Consider the following 23589-nt stretch of genomic DNA (forward strand, 5'->3'; position numbering starts at 1 on the left):
ATTATATTCACTGAAAAAACCATAGGTTATAGACCATATATAGTTAGGAATTTGCATTTACAAAACCTTGAAAATTCACTGAAAAAACCATAGGTTAGAGACCATATATAGTTAGCTGGACATTTTATTGACATAAAACCAATGAAATTCCATATATAGTTAGTTGCACTAACTATATATCGCGCACCCGCAATCCACTGCTGATGATGTCACATATTACATCATTCATGACATGGTCAGTGACATCATGAATGATGTAATATGTGACATCATCAGCAGTGGATTGCGGGTGCGCGATATATAGTTAGTGCAACTAACTATATATGGAATTTCATTGGTTTTATGTCAATAAAATGTCCAGCTAACTATATATGGTCTCTAACCTATGGTTTTTTCAGTGAATTTTCAAGGTTTTGTAAATGCAAATTCCTAACTATATATGGTCTATAACCTATGGTTTTTTCAGTGAATTTCATTGGTTTTTGAAAAGCTAATATCTATAGCTGTAAAATATATTCTTTATTACGTGACGTATCACGTAGCCACGTGAGACGCCTCATGACGCGTCGCATAACCGTGACGTATCGGCTCTGCAGCGCAAACAAAACCCGTAACTTAAGCGTGCCGGAGCACGCTTACAGATATATATATTTTTTTTAACCTTAATTAGACAAAATCAACACGTGCACATATCTTGAGGCCTTGCAAAGGCACATCAAACAAACAGTCCCTACAATTTTGCCAAGTTTGCTGGAAATCTATTCCCTTAATTTTTTTTTTACTGTTTCTCTTGGTTTTCCCCTTGTTACGCTTACCGGGACGCTACCCGGTACGCGAACCGGACGCTCCAAAAACACAAGATGGCGGACTCCCGTTACGCTGCCGGTTAGCTGCCCGGTTCGCGTACCGGGAAGCGCCTCTACCTGAGGTTCCGTGACGATTTTACTCGTGTTTGTAACATTGTCGTAAATACATAATTTTGGTATCAGTGAACCGCAAATGATCCATTTAGTATATCCTGGTGTTTTCGCTATGCTACGAGCAAGAGCACTCCAGTTACAAACACATTTCTGTTCTACCCATGGCATCCATCTTAGAACACAGAAGCCATTTTGTATTCCTTGCCCTCACATAGTCAATGGACGCGCAATGACCTCTTTTCATTTAAGGACACGTAGGCTTTAGCCGGCGGTTCACCTTGCGAGGGACACGTGCACCTTAGGCCAGCAACGCTGTGGCAGCATGACTCGGCAAGAGCTGCCTCCCCAGCCTGAGGCCAGTCCTGCTATACTGGTTCTTGTGTTCGTTGGCCTGATCATGATTAGGCGGCCGAAGCTGGTAACCGTGCCCATTTACGACCCACAAACATCTCTTATCCTGTCTTTCTATCTTCTGCACCTGGCTCTGCTCCTTTCCTTCTGGGCCTTTATTAGGGGGAGGTAACGAAATTTACGATGAGGCAGTCCGGGTCTTGAATGAGAAATTGACAGGGGATTATGATGGAATAGTGGGAACCCCTCATTCGTAATGTTTTGACATCAGATACTGTTGACGATTCCTGTGCAACGCCAAATATTTATTGTTCAAGACACGAATGTTTAGAACTGTGGTAACATGTAAAGAATTCGCCCCGAGCAGAATATTTAGTACTTAAGGAGTAACCCTCTTTGTACAAATTGAACAGGCTCCTAGACACTGCCCCTGTGCAGTTTCTGTGACTTCTGTGTCCCTGCAGTAATAAACCTTTGGTATTTGACGCCACCATCGAGAAGCCCGTGTTTCTGTTTGTTTGTGCACCGAGACAGGTAGAACTCCGGGGTCTTCGGGTGTTATCCCTGACACCTCTGGACAGAACCAAAAAAGTCCAGAACTCCAATTGGCGCCCAACGTGGGGCGACGTCATTCGGTACCGGTCCAAAAGCCTGAAGAGTTCGAGGAGCTTCGTGTGAAGATTTCAGAGGGAGGCGCCCCACTTCATCGATCCCGGCATATCGCAAAAGTGGCCCGACGTTCTCTTCCACGAGGGTTCCCGTTCAGACGGCTGCAGTGGTCCGTTACCTTGACCGTCGCCCTGTCTTGGACCCGAGGTGCAGTCCTTAGTACGGCGAGACGTGACGGGTTTCTCCTTGGTGACGTCTTCAGTGCCTCAGTTAAGTATTTTGTGAGGGTTGCTCCTGTTTGGATAATCCTTTTAGTTCTCAGTTCAGTTCAGTCCTGTAAGATTATCACTGGTTATTCTGGTTACGATAATCATTCTGTTCAGTTCAGGTATCGATACATTTGTCAGTTCTGGTAGGCCTAAGTTCTTGGTTCGAGTGCGCATCTTTTCTGTTTGTGTCTTGTTTGTTTTGTGTTCCGGATTATAAAATGGTAAGTCGGAAAAATTGTATGTTGTCTTGTTTTAGTTGCAACAGTGATTCCCAGTTGGAGGACTCGTGTTTGGTTCCTCCGATTGGAACTCCCCTTTATGATCTATATTGCAAGTTTGGTGTGGGCCCTATCTCTTATAACGAGGTATGGATCCACTATACAGAGAAAGATGGTGTCCTTAGTTGGCCACTACATGGTAGTTTTGAACCTGAAGTTCTCGATAATCTAGAAAGAAGGTTGTTTAAGAAGAAAGCCCGGCCGGCAATGTTTGATTCTTTCCGTTATTGGCGAAAAGAATCTAAACAGAGAGAAATTAAAAAGTTGAAGAAAGAACAAAAAGAGCAAGAGTTGACTTTAGAACAGTCTGCTAAACAGCTGCAACTCAACGAGTCTGAGAAAGCGATGGAGGTGGCCAATAGAGAGCGTAATTTAGCGATAGACAAGTGCTATCCTGCTTTGCCATCGAGTACGGCTAAGATAGTAGAGGACCCTGAAAAGGATCCCCTGTTGTCTTACTTGTTACGATCACCCCCACCGTATGCACAGGGTGCTACGGCTCCACCTATACCGAATGTTCAGTTACCGGTTGCTGGACAACCTGGTGTCCCTGTTCCCGTTCCCCTGAATCAAGTTCCTGTACCTCCTGTGGTCAATGTTAATGTTCCTTTGACAACCCCTCTTCTAGGGTTGCCGGCTTCTTTACCTATGCCTGTGTCGCTCACACCTGCTAGTTCACAAGCTATTTTTCCTGCTACTCCTACTGTTCCTGATCTATCTGTTCCAACTGCTACTCTATTTACTGCTTCTGCTAATATTATGACTCCACTTTCTGTTCGTCGGAGAATCACTGATTCTGTCTCTAATATTCTATCTCCCTTCTATAAAACTCTGATTAAGACTCCTACCTCTGACTCTGTACAGAGACGTAGTCAGCTTCCCAGTACTGAAGAAAGAGGAATACTAGATTCCACTGCTCTTAGATGGGTTTCAAAAGTTGGAAGATATAATGTACAAGATGTATTAGATACATTTATGCAATGGAATGAACCGACACAACGATATGTGTTCGATGAAATGTGTGTCCTTCTACGTGAGGAATTGGAAGAGGATGACCCTGAATCAAATCTAGGGGAATTAATTAATGTTCAGAAAGAGTTTGCTGCAGGTATGATAGTCGGTCAAAATATAAAAGAAGCGATGGAACTGGTTCTAAGTTATAGGACCGACTCATCCCTTCGTTCACCAAGAGAGTTAGGGAAACGTAGTACGAAACAAAATCGTCAATACCCAATGAGAGAGGTTCCACCAATTTGGCGTGAAGCTGTGCAAGCTAATGCACCGCTTGGTATCGCAGCCGCTCCGGCCCAATTCCAGAGAGTATGGATACATATTCCATGGAAGCGAGCTGAAGTATTAGCAGTGAAACAGGCCTTGCCAGATCCGCGTAAAAATCCTGCAGGGTACTACAAAGAGTTGGCTCAAACAGTTGACGCTTGCGTATTGAATCTTGCTGACATAGATCTGCTATTTGGTAATGTAGTACCACAACCAATTTGGGCTAAAATTCGTAAAGAGAATCATCCAGTTGCCCTAGGTGGTGATTGGGCAGCTATAATTGCAGCGGATGGTCAACAAGTCGGTGGTTCTAAACCTGAACCCTTAATTGCTAATTTGCCCGGTAGAATAATCGATTTAATGAAAACCTTGATGCCAGCATTGCGCGTTAACTGGGACAAATTGTCCGCGTGCAAACAGAAGAAAGACGAAAGCGTCTCCGACTTTTTCACAAGATTCGAGGAGACTTTCGTGGATCATAGTGGTCAGGATATGAGCACAGAAGGAGGCCAGAGATTATTTGTTGATAAATTTGTGCACAATCTGTTGCCAGAACTTAGTGGTAAATTAAAGAATTCTGAAAGTGCGTGGGCTGTCTCTACGACTGCGCAAATACTTGCGACTGCCCAGTACTATGAAAATAGGGATAAAGAAGAGAAGGAAAAAACAGATAAAAAGACGAAAGATTTAAAAACTAAAGTACTTTTACAGCAAGCTTATCCGCCTCGCACGAATCAGACTAATATACAGCAAGGGCCATATCAAAGAACGGATTATAATTTTCAAAGGCCACAATACCAATGGAATCAATGTGCTTATTGCAAAATGGAAGGTCATTACAAAAATGAGTGTCCTGTTCGAACGCAAAATAATACTGCGGCTGCTCAGAGAGGTCGTGGTGGTTATATGCAAAATTCTAGAGGTCGAGGAAGAGGTGCTATGCCTCCGCAGACGAGTGATCGCCCTTCTAATTATTTCGACCAGCGAAATGGACAATCTGCCCAACAGAATAGGTCTCCACAGTATCATGTTGAAGACTATTATGAAGCTAGTGAGGAAGGTCAGCAAAGTGAGTACTAGGACAGCCATGGACAAAGAGAGGGAGTAGTATCAGTTCCAGTAGATCAGAGTGGGCCTTATGTCGCAGTAGCAACATCAGGTATAGTCGAACCGTTTCTGTTGGATACTGGTGCAGCAAAAAGTTCTATCATACATGCGAAACTCCCTGGCGCACCTTTGTCTGGCTCAACAAACGTTTCAGTAGGTTTTTTGGGCGCCCCTGTTCATAACCCTGTTTCTGGTCCTTTGTCTATTTCTGTTGGACCCTGTCAATTGAAAGCACCCCTGATTTTGACGACAGGTTGTAACGAAAATCTGCTTGGTTTAGACTTGTTAAAACGCCTATATGCGACATTATACTGTTCTCCAGAAGGAGTACAGCTTACGTTGGGTAAAAGAATAATCTCTCCGATGTACTTGTCGATGGATGCGCTCCCACCAGAGCTGCGTTCACTCCCTGATACTCTTTGGGCGACTGGTCCTAATGATGTAGGTCTATTGGAAATTCCACCCTATGTAGTAACTTTGAAAGCAAATGTCAAACTTCCACGAATTCCACAATACAGAATCTCTAGTGAAGGTGAGCGTGCGCTCCTACTGATAGTACAAGATCTGATCAAGAAGGACGTTATAGAAGAAACTAGAGGTAATGTCTGTAATAGTCCTGTACTGCCTATTTTGAAAAGAACTGACCCAACAAAACCTCCAGTATATAGGTTTGTAATTGATCTTAGAGAGGTTAATAAAATTGTGATTCCACAGTTTCCTGTGGTTCCAGACATTACTGCATTGTTAACGTTGATTCCTGCTACAGCAGCATGGTTTTCAGTTATCGACTTGAAAAATGCCTTTTTCAGCATTCCGATAGCCGAGGAAAGCAGAGATATCTTCGGTTTCTCTCTAGGAGGACGAAGCTTCAGGTTTAAACGCGCTCCACAAGGCTATTGTGAAAGCCCATCCATTTACAGTCAAGCATTAAAAAGCCAGTTAGATTCCTTCGTACTTCCTCCTGGTTCTGCTTTAATACAATATGTTGATGATCTTCTAGTGGCTGCCGATGACAAGGAAACTTGCAAAACAGCTACAATTTCTTTATTGCATCACTTGTCAGATTTGAATCACAAGATGTCACCTTCAAAAATGCAATACTGCTGCCAAGAAGTGACCTACCTAGGTCATCTCTTGTCAAAGGAGGGAAGGAAGTTGACCCCAGAGAGAATAAAAGCAATTACACAGATGAATGTTCCTAGCACGCAGAGAGAAGTACGTGCCTTTTTAGGTATTACCTCATATTGTAGGCAATGGATCCCAAATTTTTCTCTTTTAGCAAAACCATTGGTAGCCTTGACTGGGAAAGGTGTTCCGAGTCCGGTACCATGGTCTGCAGAATGTCAGCAGAGTTTTTCTGAATTGCGAAATGCACTGTGTTCAGCACCTGTATTGGGTACACCCGACTACAGTAAGCCATTCACGCTCTATGTCCACGAGAGAGAAGGTTGTGCATTGAGTGTTTTGACACAGAAATTTGGTGATAAACAACGCCCTTGTGCGTATTTTTCATCAACGTTAGATCCGGTAGCCAGAGCATTGCCTAGTTGCTTGAGAGCTACAGCCGCAGCTGCAGCTTCCATTCGACAATCTGCTGGTTTAGTAATGAACAACATGCTAGTGGTTATGGTTCCTCATGCTGTGGATACACTCATGAACCGAACCAAGACGCAGCACCTTACCAGTGCTAGATTATCAGGTTATGAACTGACACTGTTAGCTAGTCATATTCAGATCAAAAGATGCAATGTATTGAATCCAGCAACATTGTTGCCGACTAGCTAAGAGTCGAGTGATTCCGAACCACACGACTGTTATTTCAAAACTGAGGAAGAAACAAAAGGACAAATTGATTTAAAAGACACTCCGTTATCAGATCCAGATGGCACGTTGTATGTTGATGGGTCTTGCTTTAAATTGGAGAATGGTGACGTGACTGCTGCCTATGCAGTAACGACTTTGAGTACGATTGTGGAGACTGCAAGAGTGAGTCAGAATTCTGCCCAGGCTGCAGAATTGATCGCGCTAACAAGAGCGTGCGTGTTAGCTAAGGGAAAGAGAGTGAATGTGTTCACAGATAGTCAGTACGCGTTCGGCGTGGCCCATAGTTTTGGCCGCTTGTGGAAAGAGAGAGGTTTCATTACGTCCCATGGGACTAAGATTCAACATGGCCAGCTAGTTAATGACTTGTTGGAATCTCTAACCTTGCCGACTGAAGTTGCGATTGTGAAATGCAGTGCTCATAAAGCAATCACGGATGATGTTGGTCGTGGGAATGCTTTTGCCGACGAGACTGCAAAACAGACAGCTAGAAATATGATGAGTAGAATGTATGTTGCAACGTCTGCAAGATGGATTTCTGAGTCTGGAATGTGTGAAGACACAGTGGAAAGCGTGAAAGAAATTCAGAAAGAGGCGACTGAGGAGGAAAAGCTTGCATGGAAAGAGAACACGGGTAAATTGGACTCGAGTGGGTGTTGGATTGACTTGTCGGAACAACAGCGTTGGATGTTGCCTGATGCGTATGTGCTTGCAGTAGTGACGATGGCACATGGAGCAGCGCACATCAGTTCTAAAGGGATTTGTAAGATGTTGGCTCCAGTTTGGAAGAATGATGGGATTAGTAAGTGCGCAGAGAGAGTGGTGAGGAATTGTATGGTATGCTTGATGCATAATCCTGGCAAGGGAATCCCCACACCTGCAGGTCATTTCGCTCCTCCCTCCTGCCCCTTCGAAGTGATCCAGCTAGACTTCATTCACATGGATCGTTGTAATAATCTGAAATACGTCCTAGTGGTAGTTTGTGCTTTCTCCAGATGGATCGAAGCATACCCGCTAAAAGACAATACTGCCTTATCCACTGCCAAAATTCTTCTTAAAGAATACTTCCCCAGATACGGAATGCCACGGATTGTATGGTCAGATAACGGAAGTGAGTTCGTAGGGAAAGTTATGCAGAGTGTGTGTGCCGGCCTAGGGATTAGACAGAAGTTTCATAGTGCGAATCATCCCCAGTCCGCGGGTTTAGTCGAAGGTTACAATGGCACCCTTAAACTGAAACTTGCTAAAATACAAGCATCCACGGGTTTGTCCTGGCCAGACGCATTGCCTTTGGCTTTGCTATCAACAAGAGCAACTGTACATTCTAGAGTAGGGCTTAGTCCATATGAAATAGTTTTTGGTCGTCCTGCAAATGTTTGGGGGGTACCTAGACCAAAAGAATTCAAGCAGCTGGAATACCCAATGTTAATTGATTACCTTTTCGACTTGACTGCTAAATTGAGTCTTATTCACCAACAGGTTTTCGATGCATTGCCAAAGCCACCGGAGAGTCCAGGCCATCAGCTGAAACCGGGTGACCAGGTGGTCATTAGAAATTTTGCAAGAACGAAAAATCTTCAGCCCAGATTCATTGGCCCTTTTCAAGTCTTACTAGCAACGAGAACTGCTATTCGTGTGGCCGGAAGGAAGAACTGGATCCATACGACACATGTCAAACGTGTGCCTCTGCCACTTCCTTACGACAACTGGGTAAAGAAAGGAATCGGTGCCTCTGAAACAGAACAAGTCCCCAGGTTCATACCTTTCAGTGATGCAGAACTGATCACAGATACATCAAAATCTGACTCTCCTCCTGAAACTGCTCTTTTGAACCCTGAACATTTGCCATCTGCGAACGTGAACATTGTAACGTCAGCTGAAAATACATTGTTTCCAGATCAGACAGTTCCTGCAAAACTGAGATACAACTTGCGACCTCGCAATATGGACAAATAAAGCAGGCAACTGCCAATTTTCACATTTGAATTTTCTGATACATTGCCTCCAGCCAGGAAGTTTACTATTATTTTTGTTGTTTCAAAATTTTGCCTTGCCGTCTGGGTAGCCGTAGGGTCGTGGCTGTGTGCCTAGTTGAATCTGCGGGGGTCAGACACAAGGTCGCTCTTTCTGTTAGTTCTGGGAACTCCCAGGGCTGATAGAGGCATTTTCATCTACGTACACATCATCAGTGGTCGCGAACGGTCGTAGAAGATGGAGCTTCCTGAGCTGCAAAGAAAGAATGTAATTTATGTTCGCAGAAATAGACTGTACCGAATACGTCACAGCAAATGCTTTCTAATGCAATGTGCAGTTACGTTTTTAATCGTTTTGATAACGTTGGTGGGTGGAATCATCTTTGGTGTGCATTTGATTTTCATGCCGGTAACTACAGTACCTCCCCTTGATCCTACTACTTCTACGGTTTCTTCTATGCATTCTTTTCACTCATTTCCTGAACACGAACAAGCTCGACGCTCAGAATTTATTAACAATACATTTGTACAGCTCTTGCATCAACACCAACTGGTAGTTAATACTACAGACTGCTGGGTGTGTGTGGCTTGATACCTCACACTATGGATAAAGGCATTCCCTATCTAGTCTTGCCTTTTAGCTACAATGGATCATTTCAGGCCTTTCAGACCATTTTTTCATATGCCCTTGAGACCTATCCTCCGCGTCCACCACGGTCCACTAAATACAACTCAGCCAACAAAGCTTTAGTCCAGGGAATTATTGACATGATTAAAGACGTCAACAATACTCCATCTTACCCTAGAGATGAATTACGGGTGTATTTGAGTTGGAACTCTACAGAGTATCACCTTAGTTTGGGAGAAAGCAAGCGTAAAAGCTCCACTTCAGTTTGGGTCGTGCCTCACCGAGGTCAGGTCTGTTTGCAAGGAAATGGGAGAAATCTGAGAGCTCAGCTAGGGAGGAGTGAGTGCGTTGAGACTTACGTATTTCCGTCTAACTCCTCCCCTGCCTTCCTTACTGCTAGGGGTACTTACTTCATCTGTCAAGACAGAGCGTATACATGGCTGCCTGCTGACTTCTCAGGTTCATGTTATATTGCTCGATTGTTACCTCCGACATACACTGCTTCTTCAGATTATCACAAGACCAGAGTAGCAAGAGGTGTCTTCAGCAAGGAAGATACCGCTGGTCAGGAAGCTGGAGACTTCTTCAAAGGTTTCCTTCCGTTTTGGGGGCCTATGGCCAATAGTAGAAATCTACGTCAACTAACACGGGTAGTTGAATCTACTATTACAGAAACTGTTGGTGCCCTTAGTAATTTAACAGCTGAGCTTCAGGCGGATCGTCTCATGACGTTGCAGAACCGAATGGTTCTAGACGTAATACTTGCAGATCGAGGTGGGGTATGCAGAATGATCCAATCGAGCTGCTGTGTCTTTATTCCAAATAATGCTCCAACAGTCTATGAAGCGATCTCTAAGCTACACAAGATTTCCGACTCTATACACATAGATAAGGGAAACTGGTCCTTCATGGAGTGGTTTTGGACTCTGGTATCAGCGTGGGGATGGAAGGTTCTGATGGTCACTGGTGCCATCCTAGTATTTCTGTTCTCGTGCTGCCTTATTATCCAATGTGGTCCCGCTTTGTGTAGTCTCTGTGCTGCAACCTGTTTCAGAAAACCACCTGCATTTGGAGAAAAGGTACGAGACAAGATGATGGTGCAACAACATGTCACTGACCTAATGAGCATAGAATTAGACTCTGACTCTGACATAGACTGAGTAATTGCCTATGTAAGGGCAAAAGGAGGGTCTGAGGTTCCGTGACGATTTTACTCGTGTTTGTAACATTGTCGTAAATACATAATTTTGGTATCAGTGAACCGCAAATGATCCATTTAGTATATCCTGGTGTTTTCGCTATGCTACGAGCAAGAGCACTCCAGTTACAAACACATTTCTGTTCTACCCATGGCATCCATCTTAGAACACAGAAGCCATTTTGTATTCCTTGCCCTCACATAATCAATGGACGCGCAATGACCTCTTTTCATTTAAGGACACGTAGGCTTTAGCCGGCGGTTCACCTTGCGAGGGACACGTGCACCTTAGGCCAGCAACGCTGTGGCAGCATGACTCGGCAAGAGCTGCCTCCCCAGCCTGAGGCCAGTCCTGCTATACTGGTTCTTGTGTTCGTTGGCCTGATCATGATTAGGCGGCCGAAGCTGGTAACCGTGCCCATTTACGACCCACAAACATCTCTTATCCTGTATTTCTATCTTCTGCACCTGGCTCTGCTCCTTTCCTTCTGGGCCTTTATTAGGGGGAGGTAACGAAATTTACGATGAGGCGGTCCGGGTCTTGAATGAGAAATTGACAGGGGAATATGATGGAATAGTGGGAACCCCTCATTCGTAATGTTTTGACATCAGATACTGTTGACGATTCCTGTGCAACGCCAAATATTTATTGTTCAAGACACGAATGTTTAGAACTGTGGTAACATGTAAAGAATTTGCCCCGAGCAGAATATTTAGTACTTAAGGAGTAACCCTCTTTGTACAAATTGAACAGGCTCCTAGACACTGCCCCTGTGCAGTTTCTGTGACTTCTGTGTCCCTGCAGTAATAAACCTTTGGTCTTTGACGCCACCATCGAGAAGCCCGTGTTTCTGTTTGTTTGTGCACCGAGACAGGTAGAACTCCGGGGTCTTCGGGTGTTATCCCTGACACCTCTGGACAGAACCAAAAAAGTCCAGAACTCCATACCGCGAAAAATCGCGGGGGACTTTAATATCCCCCTCATCAATCCTAGGGGGTCAGGAGGGGTTTCCCTTGCCCCCTTTCCTTCATTTCCCCCTTCTTTTTTCACCACATCTTGTCTCTCGAACCTACCGAGAGACAAGATGGCGGCCGCTCCGGACTGTTTACAATGTTGACAGCTACGCTGCCGGTTAGCTGCCCGGTAGGTATATATAGTTAGGATTTTTTTCCTATGGGATTTTTGAAAATTCTATGTCGAATAACTTTGGCGTTTGAGGACAGAATTGGCTGAAATTTTCAGGAAAATGGAACATTTTGTTTCTGAGCAGCCCCTGAAAATTTGGGGGGGTTTCGTCAAGGGGGGGCCAAGAAAAAAGGGGGGTCCCAAAACGTGTTTTTCCCATGCAATTTTCCATAGGGTGGTTGGCCTTACTTTTAGCCTGAATGGCTGAATGGATTTACACCAAACTTGGCAAAATTGTAGGGACTGGTAGCCCGATGTGCCTTTGCTATGTCTCAAGATATAGGCTCCAGTGGTTTTTACGAAAATTAACTTTGAAAAATATATATTGGGCTACATTGGGCTATATATATGTTGGAGCCCAAATGTAGCCCAATGTAGCCCAATGTAGCCCAAAGATGGCCACCAGAGACAAAAAAAAACAAATGTAGCCCAAATATCAGCCAGATGTAGCCCAACTATAGCCCAATGACAGAATGTCCCAGAGTGTTCTAAAGAACAACTAGAGTGCTAGCAGTCCTACTTATTACAAAGGTATGGCACACCTGAAGCCATCTTGATTGGAATAAAGTGGTAACTCTTAAAACATTTAATTTAAAAAGGAACAAAATGAGGGGGTTCATTTTGCCATAGAAAGTATGATTAGCGAATATATGACGAAATCCCGCATACCATCAGTCCGCAAAAAAAATCCCGCATGTACTATTAGGCCGCAAATTAAAATAACGAAAACTTTTAGAACGAATATGCCTTTAGCATACACTAAACAACTAAACTACCCTAAACCCTAAAACACTACCCCCAGCATGACCCTACACTACACAAACAGTACAACACTACCCTAAACCCTAAAACACTACCCCCAGCATGACCCTACACTACACAAACACTACAACACTACCCTAAACCCTAAAACACTACCCCCAGCATGACCCTACACTACGCAAACACTACAACACTACCCAAAACCCTAAAACACTACACCCCAGCATGACCCTACACTACGCAAACACTACAACACTACCCTAAACCCTAAAACACTACCCCCAGCATGACCCTACACTACGCAAACACTACAACACAACCCTAAACCCTAAAACACTACCCCCAGCATGACCCTACACTACGCAAACACTACAACACAACCCTAAACCCTAAAACACTACCCCCAGCATGACCCTACACTACGCAAACACTACAACACTACCCTAAACCCTAAAACACTACCCCCAGCATGACCCTACACTACGCAAACACTACAACACTACCCAAAACCCTAAAACACTACACCCCAGCATGACCCTACACTACGCAAACACTACAACACTACCCTAAACCCTAAAACACTACCCCCAGCATGACTCTACACTACGCAAACACTACAACACTACCCAAAACCCTAAAACACTACACCCCAGCATGACCCTACACTACGCAAGCACTACAACACTGCCCTAAACCCTAAAACACTACCCCCAGCATGACCCTACACTACGCAAACACTACTACACTACCCTAAACCCTAAAACACTACCCCCAGCATGACCCTACACTACGCAAACACTACAACACTACCCTAAACCCTAAAACACTACCCCCAGCAAGACCCTACACTACGCAAACACTACAACACTACCCTAAACCCTAAAACACTACCCCCAGCATGACCCTACACTACGCAAACACTACAACACTACCCTAAACCCTAAAACACTACCCCCAGCATGACCCTACACTACGCAAACACTACAACACTACCCAAAACCCTACAACACTACCCCCAGCATGACCCTACACTACGCAAACACTACAACACTACCTAAAACCCTAAAACACTACCCCCCAGCATGACCCTACACTACGCAAACACTACAACACTACCCAAAACCCTAAAACACTACCCCCAGCATGACCCTACATTACGCAAACACTACAACACTACCCAAAACCCTAAAACACTACCCCCAGCATGACCCTACACTACGCAAACACTACAACACTACCCAAAACCCTAAAACACTACACCCCAGCATGACCCTACACTACGCAAACACTACAACACTACCCAAAACCCTAAAACACTACACCCCAGCATGACCCTACACTACGCAAACACTACAACACTACCCAAAACCCTAAAACACTACCCCCAGCATGACCCTACACTACGCAAACACTACAACACTACCCAAAACCCTAAAACACTACCCCCAGCATGACCCTACACTACGCAAACACTACAACACTACCCTAAACCCTAAAATACTACACCCCAGCATGACCCTACACTACGCAAACACTACAACACTACCCAAAACCCTAAAACACTACCCCCAGCATGACCCTACACTACGCAAACACTACAACACTATCCTAAACCCTAAAACACTACGCCCAGCATGACCCTACACTACGCAAACACTACAACACTACCCTAAACCCTAAAACACTAGCCCCAGCATGACCCTACACTACGCAAACACTACAACACAACCCTAAACCCTAAAACACTACCCCCAGCATGACCCTACACTACGCAAACACTACAACACTACCCTAAACCCTAAAACACTACCCCCAGCATGACCCTACACTACGCAAACACTACAACACAACCCTAAACCCTAAAACACTACCCCCAGCATGACCCTACACTGAACAACCACCACAACTCTACACTACACTAACACAACACTACACTACACAACACTACACTACACTACACAATCACTAACCCACGAAAAAATTAATACAAACCCACTTACCTCTCTCGTCATCGTGGTTTTCACAACGCAAATGCATTTACCATACATGCCTTTAAAACGTAATTCTTTGTAAAGGCATGCGCGATAAATGCACATGCGTTTTGAAAAAATGCGGGATAATGGTATGCAAGGTCAATGACCTTGCGGGATAATGGTATGCGGACTGAAAGTCTGCGGGATAAAAAATGCGGGAAAATGGCTGCAAACCATGATTAGCAGCAGACTTCCCTGGTGAGCACTAGCTTTACTACAGTGATCTAATGAGCAACTAGAGTGCTAACATTCAGAATTTATGGCAAATGTGTGACACATCTGAATGCCTTCTTGATAGAACCAAAGTAAACAAGCATTGAAAATGCAATAGATCTCGCCCTCGTTTAAGTTAAAGCCATTCTGTTTGTAATGAGGTGGCTTTTTAGTTTTGCTTTTATTAGTGTTTTTAAGACTTTCATGTAAATAACATGCATATGTATGCATATATGTATATGTATGCATGCATTTATATTTATATAGATATGCAGATTATATATGTTTATATATGTATATTACCTACTGGCGATAGCCAGTGGGTATATATAGTTAGGATTTTTTCTCTATGGGATTTCTGAAAATTCTATGTCTAATAACTTTGGCGTTTGTGGACGGAATTGGCTGAAATTTTCAGGAAAATGGCACATGTCGTTTCTGAGCAGCCCCTGAAAATTTCGGGGGGTTTCGTCGAGGGGGGGCCGAGAAAAAAGGGGGGTCCCAAAACGCGTTTTTCCCATTCATTTTTCCATAGGGCGGTTGGACTCACTTTTAGCTCGAACGGCTGAATAGATTTACATGAAACTTGGCAAAATTGTAGATATGGTTTGCCCGACGTGCCTTTGCTATGTCTCAATATATGTGCTCCAGTGGATTTTGAGAAATTAACGTTTAAAAAAATATATATATCTGTGACAGCGGTCCGGTTAGCGCCCCGGTTCGCGTACCTGACGCGTAACGGAACTTCGCGAAGCGAAGCTGATTGGCTCTCCGGTGTCTGTCAACATTCTAAACAGTCCGGAGCGGCCGCCATCTTGTCTCTCGGTACGATTGAGAGACAAGATGTGGTGAAAAACGAAGGGGGAAATGAAGGAAAGGGGGCAAGGTAGACCACTCCTGACCCCCTAGGATTGATGAGGGGGATATTAAAGTGCCCCGCGGGGCAAAAAATAAAACATTTTATTTTTTTGCGATTTTACGCCGTAGAGGCGCGTCCCGGTACACGAACCGGGCAGCTCACCGGGCAGCTCACCGGGCAGCAAACCGGGCAGCTAACCGGCAGTGTAGCTGTCAACATTGTAAACAGTCCGGAGCGGCCGCCATCTTGTCTCTCGGTAGGTTCGAGAGACAAGATGTGGTGAAAAAAGAAGGGGGAAATGAAGGAAAGGGGGCAAGGTAAACCCCTCCTGACCCCCTAGGATTGATGAGGGTGATATTAAAGTCCCCCGCGATTTTTCGCGGTAGAGGTGCTTCCCGGTACGCGAACCGGGCAGCTAACCGGCAGCGTAACGGGAGTCCGCCATCTTGTGTTTTTGGAGCGTCCGGTTCGCGTACCGGGTAGCGTCCCAGTAAGCGTAACAAGGGGAAAACCAAGAGAAACAGTAAAAAAAAAATGAAGGGAATAGATTTCCAGCAAACTTGGCAAAATTGTAGGGACTGTTTGTTTGATGTGCCTTTGCAAGGCCTCAAGATATGTGCACGTGTGGATTTTGTCTAATTAAGGTTAAAAAAAATATATATATCTGTAAGCGTGCTCCGGCACGCTTATGTTACGGGTTTTGTTTGCGTTGCAGAGCCGATACGTCACGGTTATGCGACGCGTCATGAGGCGTCTCACGTGGCTACGTGATACGTCACGTAATAAAGAATATATTTTACAGCTATAGATATTAGCTTTTAAAAAACCAATGAAATTCACTGAAAAAAACATAGGTTATAGACCATATATAGTTAGGAATTTGCATTTACAAAACCTTGAAAATTCACTGAAAAAACCATAGGTTAGAGACCATATATAGTAAGCTGGACATTTTATTGACATAAAACCAATGAAATTCCATATATAGTTAGTTGCACTAACTATATATCGCGCACCCGCAATCCACTGCTGATGATGTCACATATTACATCATTCATGACATGGTCAGTGACATCACTGATGACATCACTGATGACATCTCAAATGACATCACTGATGACATCACTGATGACATCTCAAATGACATCACTGATGACATCATGACACACCAATACCAGTTACTACATACGCACTCACTGATTCCTACGTCTACACACACATTCACACATTCACCCATACAATCACTCATACATACAGTCACTCATTATTACAACACTATCATATGCACTCATACACCTATGCAGACACTCACACACTGCCACTCATCCATGGAGTTACTCACACACCTAGTCAGTCCTGTAAAGAATCAATCACACTTCCATTTCCTCATCTATACAGTTAAACACATAACACCATACTTCAGTGACATCACTGATGACATCACTGATGACATCTCAAATGACATCACTGATGACATCTCAAATGACATCACTGATGACATCATGACACACCAATACCAGTTACTACTTACGCACTCACTGATTCCTACGTCTACACACACATTCACTCATTCACCCATACAATCACTCATACATACAGTCACTCATTATTACAACACTATCATTTGCACTCATACACCTAGTCAGTCCTGTGAAGAATCAATCACACTTCGATTTCCTCATCTATACAGTTAAACACAGAACACCATACTTTTCACACATATACTAACACATACTTACTCTCTTATACAATCACTGATTCAAGTACACATTGATATGCACAGAGTCACACACCTCCCAGCCAGCCACACACACACTCAGTCTTCCATACATCCACTCATTCTTCAATATGTAAAACATATTTAAACTTTACAAAAACACACAGACACTAGATGATGTCATCAGTGATGTCATTTGAGATGTCATCAGTGATGTCATCAGTGATGTCATTTGAGATGTCATCAGTGATGTCACTGACCATGTCATGAATGATGTAATATGTGACATCATCAGCAGTGGATTGCGGGTGCGCGATATATAGTTAGTGCACCTAACTATATATGGAATTTCATTGGTTTTATGTCAATAAAATGTCCAGCTAACTATATATGGTCTCTAACCTATGGTTTTTTCAGTGAATATATATATATATGCAAGCTCCCTCGTTCAAAGAACGCACCACACTCACGACGGGGATAACAAGGTAAGTGCTTTATTTTGGCAGCATGCCAAATGGCTTCAGGGCTGGGGAGTGAAGTCTCTGTTGGATACAGGACCAAAGTTCGTCTAAAATAAATCCGACGCGTTTCGAAGGCAAAATCCTTCTTCTTCAGGGAAAGACGAGTACTGCGGAGATATGCTCCCAAGTCCATTTATACAAGACACGCCCCGTTTGGGGGTTAGGCATATGCCGTAGTGTCTTCTGGTACTTGAAGTACAGCAGTGAATCTGCATGCTGTTTTCTCCCTTTGGTGCCCCAAGCTGCCGACTCCAAGCACTCACAGGGTCCCCCTCTTTCACCAGCCATGTTGCATCCAAACAGTCGGAGTGAGTCGCGGAATATTCACGCTGTCTCAACAGCCTGGATGGCTGCCGATTCACGGCTCCGTTGCAGGACTCTACAATGGCGGTGCTAGGCGTGTGCAGTACGACTGCCAGGCTCCCAGGTCCACCAAAAGCGCCCATGCACTCTTCCAGGCGGGTGCGGTGTAAACGGCGGTGGGTCCATTGAAATGTGCAAGCTCCCTCGTTCAAAGAACGCACCACACTCACGACGGGGATAACAAGGTAAGTGCTTTATTTTGGCAGCATGCCAAATGGCTTCAGGGCTGGGGAGTGAAGTCTCTGTTGGATACAGGACCAAAGTTCGTCTAAAATAAATCCGACGCGTTTCGAAGGCAAAATCCTTCTTCTTCAGGGAAAGACGAGTACTGCGGAGATATGCTCCCAAGTCCATTTATACATGACACGCCCCGTTTGGGGGCTAGGCATATGCCGTAGTGTCTTCTGGTACTTGAAGTACAGCAGTGAATCTGCATGCTGTTTTCTCCCTTTGGTGCCCCAAGCTGCCGACTCCAAGCACTCACAGGGTCCCCCTCTTTCGCCAGCCATGTTGCATCCAAACAGTCGGAGTGAGTCGCGGAATATTCACGCTGTCTCAACAGCCTGGATGGCTGCCGATTCACGGCTCCGTTGCAGGACTCTACAATGGCGGTGCTAGGCGTGTGCAGTACGACTGCCAGGCTCCCAGGTCCACCAAAAGCGCCCATGCACTCTTCCAGGCGGGTGCGGTGTAAACGGCGGTGGGTCCGTTGAAATGTGCAAGCTCCCTCGTTCAAAGAACGCACCACACTCACGACGGGGATAACAAGGTAAGTGCTTTATTTTGGCAGCATGCCAAATGGCTTCAGGGCTGGGGAGTGAAGTCTCTGTTGGATACAGGACCAAAGTTCGTCTAAAATAAATCCGACGCGTTTCGAAGGCAAAATCCTTCTTCTTCAGGGAAAGACGAGTACTGCGGAGATATGCTCCCAAGTCCATTTATACATGACACGCCCCGTTTGGGGGTTAGGCATATGCCGTAGTGTCTTCTGGTACTTGAAGTACAGCAGTGAATCTGCATGCTGTTTTCTCCCTTTGGTGCCCCAAGCTGCCGACTCCAAGCACTCACAGGGTCCCCCTCTTTCGCCAGCCATGTTGCATCCAAACAGTCGGAGTGAGTCGCGGAATATTCACGCTGTCTCAACAGCCTGGATGGCTGCCGATTCACGGCTCTGTTGCAGGACTCTACAATGGCGGTGCTAGGCGTGTGCAGTACGACTGCCAGGCTCCCAGGCCCACCAAAAGCGCCCATGCACTCTTCCAGGCGGGTACGGTGTAAACGGCGGTGGGTCCGTTGAAATGTGCAAGCTCCCTCGTTCAAAGAACGCACCACACTCACGACGGGGATAACAAGGTAAGTGCTTTATTTTGGCAGCATGCCAAATGGCTTCAGGGCTGGGGAGTGAAGTCTCTGTTGGATACAGGACCAAAGTTCGTCTAAAATAAATCCGACGCGTTTCGAAGGCAAAATCCTTCTTCTTCAGGGAAAGACGAGTACTGCGGAGATATGCTCCCAAGTCCATTTATACATGACACGCCCCGTTTGGGGGCTAGGCATATGCCGTAGTGTCTTCTGGTACTTGAAGTACAGCAGTGAATCTGCATGCTGTTTTCTCCCTTTGGTGCCCCAAGCTGCCGACTCCAAGCACTCACAGGGTCCCCCTCTTTCGCCAGCCATGTTGCATCCAAACAGTCGGAGTGAGTCGCGGAATATTCACGCTGTCTCAACAGCCTGGATGGCTGCCGATTCACGGCTCCGTTGCAGGACTCTACAATGGCGGTGCTAGGCGTGTGCAGTACGACTGCCAGGCTCCCAGGTCCACCAAAAGCGCCCATGCACTCTTCCAGGCGGGTGCGGTGTAAACGGCGGTGGGTCCATTGAAATGTGCAAGCTCCCTCGTTCAAAGAACGCACCACACTCACGACGGGGATAACAAGGTAAGTGCTTTATTTTGGCAGCATGCCAAATGGCTTCAGGGCTGGGGAGTGAAGTCTCTGTTGGATACAGGACCAAAGTTCGTCTAAAATAAATCCGACGCGTTTCGAAGGCAAAATCCTTCTTCTTCAGGGAAAGACGAGTACTGCGGAGATATGCTCCCAAGTCCATTTATACATGACACGCCCCGTTTGGGGGCTAGGCATATGCCGTAGTGTCTTCTGGTACTTGAAGTACAGCAGTGAATCTGCATGCTGTTTTCTCCCTTTGGTGCCCCAAGCTGCCGACTCCAAGCACTCACAGGGTCCCCCTCTTTCGCCAGCCATGTTGCATCCAAACAGTCGGAGTGAGTCGCGGAATATTCACGCTGTTTCAACAGCCTGGATGGCTGCCGATTCACGGCTCCGTTGCAGGACTCTACAATGGCGGTGCTAGGCGTGTGCATTACGACTGCCAGGCTCCCAGGTCCACCAAAAGCGCCCATGCACTCTTCCAGGCGGGTGCGGTGTAAACGGCGGTGGGTCCGTTGAAATGTGCAAGCTCCCTCGTTCAAAGAACGCACCACACTCACGACGGGGATAACAAGGTAAGTGCTTTATTTTGGCAGCATGCCAAATGGCTTCAGGGCTGGGGAGTGAAGTCTCTGTTGGATACAGGACCAAAGTTCGTCTAAAATAAATCCGATGCGTTTCGAAGGCAAAATCCTTCTTCTTCAGGGAAAGACGAGTACTGCGGAGATATGCTCCCAAGTCCATTTATACATGACACGCCCCGTTTGGGGGCTAGGCATATGCCGTAGTGTCTTCTGGTACTTGAAGTACAGCAGTGAATCTGCATGCTAGTAGGTATAGTACAGCAGTGAATCTGCATGCCAGTAGGTATATATAGTTAGGATTTTTTTGAATAGGGATTTCTGAAAATTCTTTTTTGAATAACTTTGGTGTTGATGGACGGGATTGGCTGAAATATTCAGGAAAATGGCACATTTTGTTTCTGAGCGTCCCCTGAAAGTTTGGGGGGGTTTCGTCAAGCGGGGGCCGAGAAAAAAGGGGGGTCCCAAAACGTGTTTTTAACATTGAGTTTTCCATAGGGCGGTTGGACTCACTTTTAGCTCGAACGGCTGAATGGATTTCCACAAAACTTGGCAAAATTGTAGGGACTGGTAGCCCGAAGTGCCTTTGCTATGTCTCAAGATATATGCTCCAGTGGTTTTTATGAAAATTAACTTTGAAAAATATATATTGGGCTACATTGGGCTATATATATGTTAGAGCCCAAATGTAGCCCAATGTAGCCCAATTTAGCCCAATGTAGCCCAAAGATGGCCACCAGAGACAAAAAAAACCAAATGTAGCCCAAATATCAGCCAGATGTAGCCCAACTATAGCCCAGTGACAGAATGTCCCAGAGTGTTCTAAAGAACAACTAGAGTGCTAACAGTCTTACTTATGACAGAAGTATGGCACACCTGAAGTCATCTTGATTGGAATAAAGTGTTAACACTTAAAACATTTAATTTGCAAAGGAACAAAATGAGGGGGTTCATTTTGCCATAGAAATTATGATTAGTGCTGAAGAAAGAAAAATGAGGGCACATTTTGAGTGACTTCTCAAATCCTCTTATATTTCATTAAAAAAATTCTGATATGCAGTCTCCCAAGATGGCCACCAGAGACAAAAGAGCCCAAATGTAGCCCAAATATCAGCCAGATGTAGCCCAACTATAGCCCAATGACAGAATGTCCCAGAGTGTTCTAAAGAACAACTAGAACGCTAACAGTCTTACTTATGACAAAAGTATGGCACACCTGAAGTCATCTTGATTGGAATAAAGTGGTAACACTAAATACATTTAATTTGAAAAGGAACAAAATGAGGGGTTTCATTTTGCCATAGAAATGTTATATATATATATATTACCTACTGGCAGTCGCCAGTAGGTATATATAGTTAGGATTTTTTTGAATAGGGATTTCTGAAAATTCTATGTTGAATAACTTTGGCGTTGATAAATGGAATTGGCTGAAATTTTCAGGAAAATGGCACATTTTGTTTCTGAGCGTGCCCTAAAAGTTTGGGGGGGTTTCGTCAAGGGGGGGCCGAGAAAAAAGGGGGGTCCCAAAACATGTTTTTAACATTGAGTTTTCCATAGGGCGGTTGGACTCACTTTTAGCTCGAACGGCTGAATGGATTTCTATGAAAATTGGCAAAATTGTAGAGACTGTTTGCCCGATGTGCCTTTGCTAGGTCTCAAGATATGTGCTCCAGTGGATTTTGAGAAATTAACGGTCAAAAAAATATATATATCTATGACAGCGTCCCGGTTAGCGCCCCGGTTCGCGTACCAGACGCGTAACGGAACTTCGCGAGGAGAAGCGGATTGGCTCTCCGGTGACTGTCAACATTCTAAACAGTCCGGAGCGGCCGCCATCTTGTCTCTCGGTAGGATCGAGAGACAAGAGGTGAAAATAAACGAAGGGGGAAATGAATGAAAGGGGGCAAGGTAGACCCCTCCTGACCCCCTAGGATTGATGTGGGGGCTATTAAAGGGCCCCGTGGGCAAAAAAATAAAATATTTTTTTTTCGATTTTTCGCGGTGGAAGCGCTACCCGGTACGCGAACCAGGTAGCTCACCGGTAGCGTAACAGGAGTCCGCCATCTTGTGTTTCGGACGAATTTAGTCACAAGATGGAGGATAAACAATGTTGGGAATGGGTATAAGGGGGCACGGGAGACATATCCTGACCCCCTAGGTTTTCTGAGGGTGGCTGAGGAGGCCCATATAGGTAAAAAAAAACGGGTAGCGTTCCGGAAAGTGTAACAAGGGGAAAACCAAGGGAAATATTAAAATAATATTTTAGAGTGCTTTGAGGTAGGGTAGCTCTGAATAGAGCTGTTGTGTTGTGTGGGTGATGTAAGTACCAACATGTAGGTACCAATGAAGAGTCTAAAATTCAATGTACACCGTCTCCTCTGTAGATATTTTGTATGTTCTAATATCGGTTATTTAAATGTAAATGTGTGGAAAAGCACTTCATGCTTTAAAGCAATTGTATTTTTGAACTGATTGTTCTTTCCTCTTAGTCCTCCTCTTTGGTTTTTTTTCCCCACACTCTTCTTCAGCATGATAGTTGATAAATTCGTTCCCTCAAAAAATTTATATACATAAAAAAATTATATTAAATATATATAAAATATATTTTTCCTTTAAAAGAAGAATACATTTTACAGCTTTGATATTTGCTATTGAAAAACCATTGAAATTCACTGAACAAACCATAGGTTATAGACAATATATAGTTAGGAATTAGCATTTACAAAACCTTGAAAATTCAATGAAAAAACCATAGGTTATAGACCATATATAGTTAGGAATTAGCATTTACAAAACCTTATTTTACTCACACAAAACCATTGAAATTTGCATATATAGTTAGTTGCACTAACTATATATCGCGCACCCGCAATCCACTGCTGATCATGTCACATATTACATCATTCATGACATGGTCAGTGACATCACTGATGACATCTCAAATGACATCACTGATGACATCACTGATGACAA

The sequence above is a fragment of the Lissotriton helveticus genome, chromosome 6, assembly GCF_964261635.1.
Source record: "Lissotriton helveticus chromosome 6, aLisHel1.1, whole genome shotgun sequence".
Classification (NCBI taxonomy): Eukaryota; Metazoa; Chordata; class Amphibia; order Caudata; family Salamandridae; genus Lissotriton; species Lissotriton helveticus.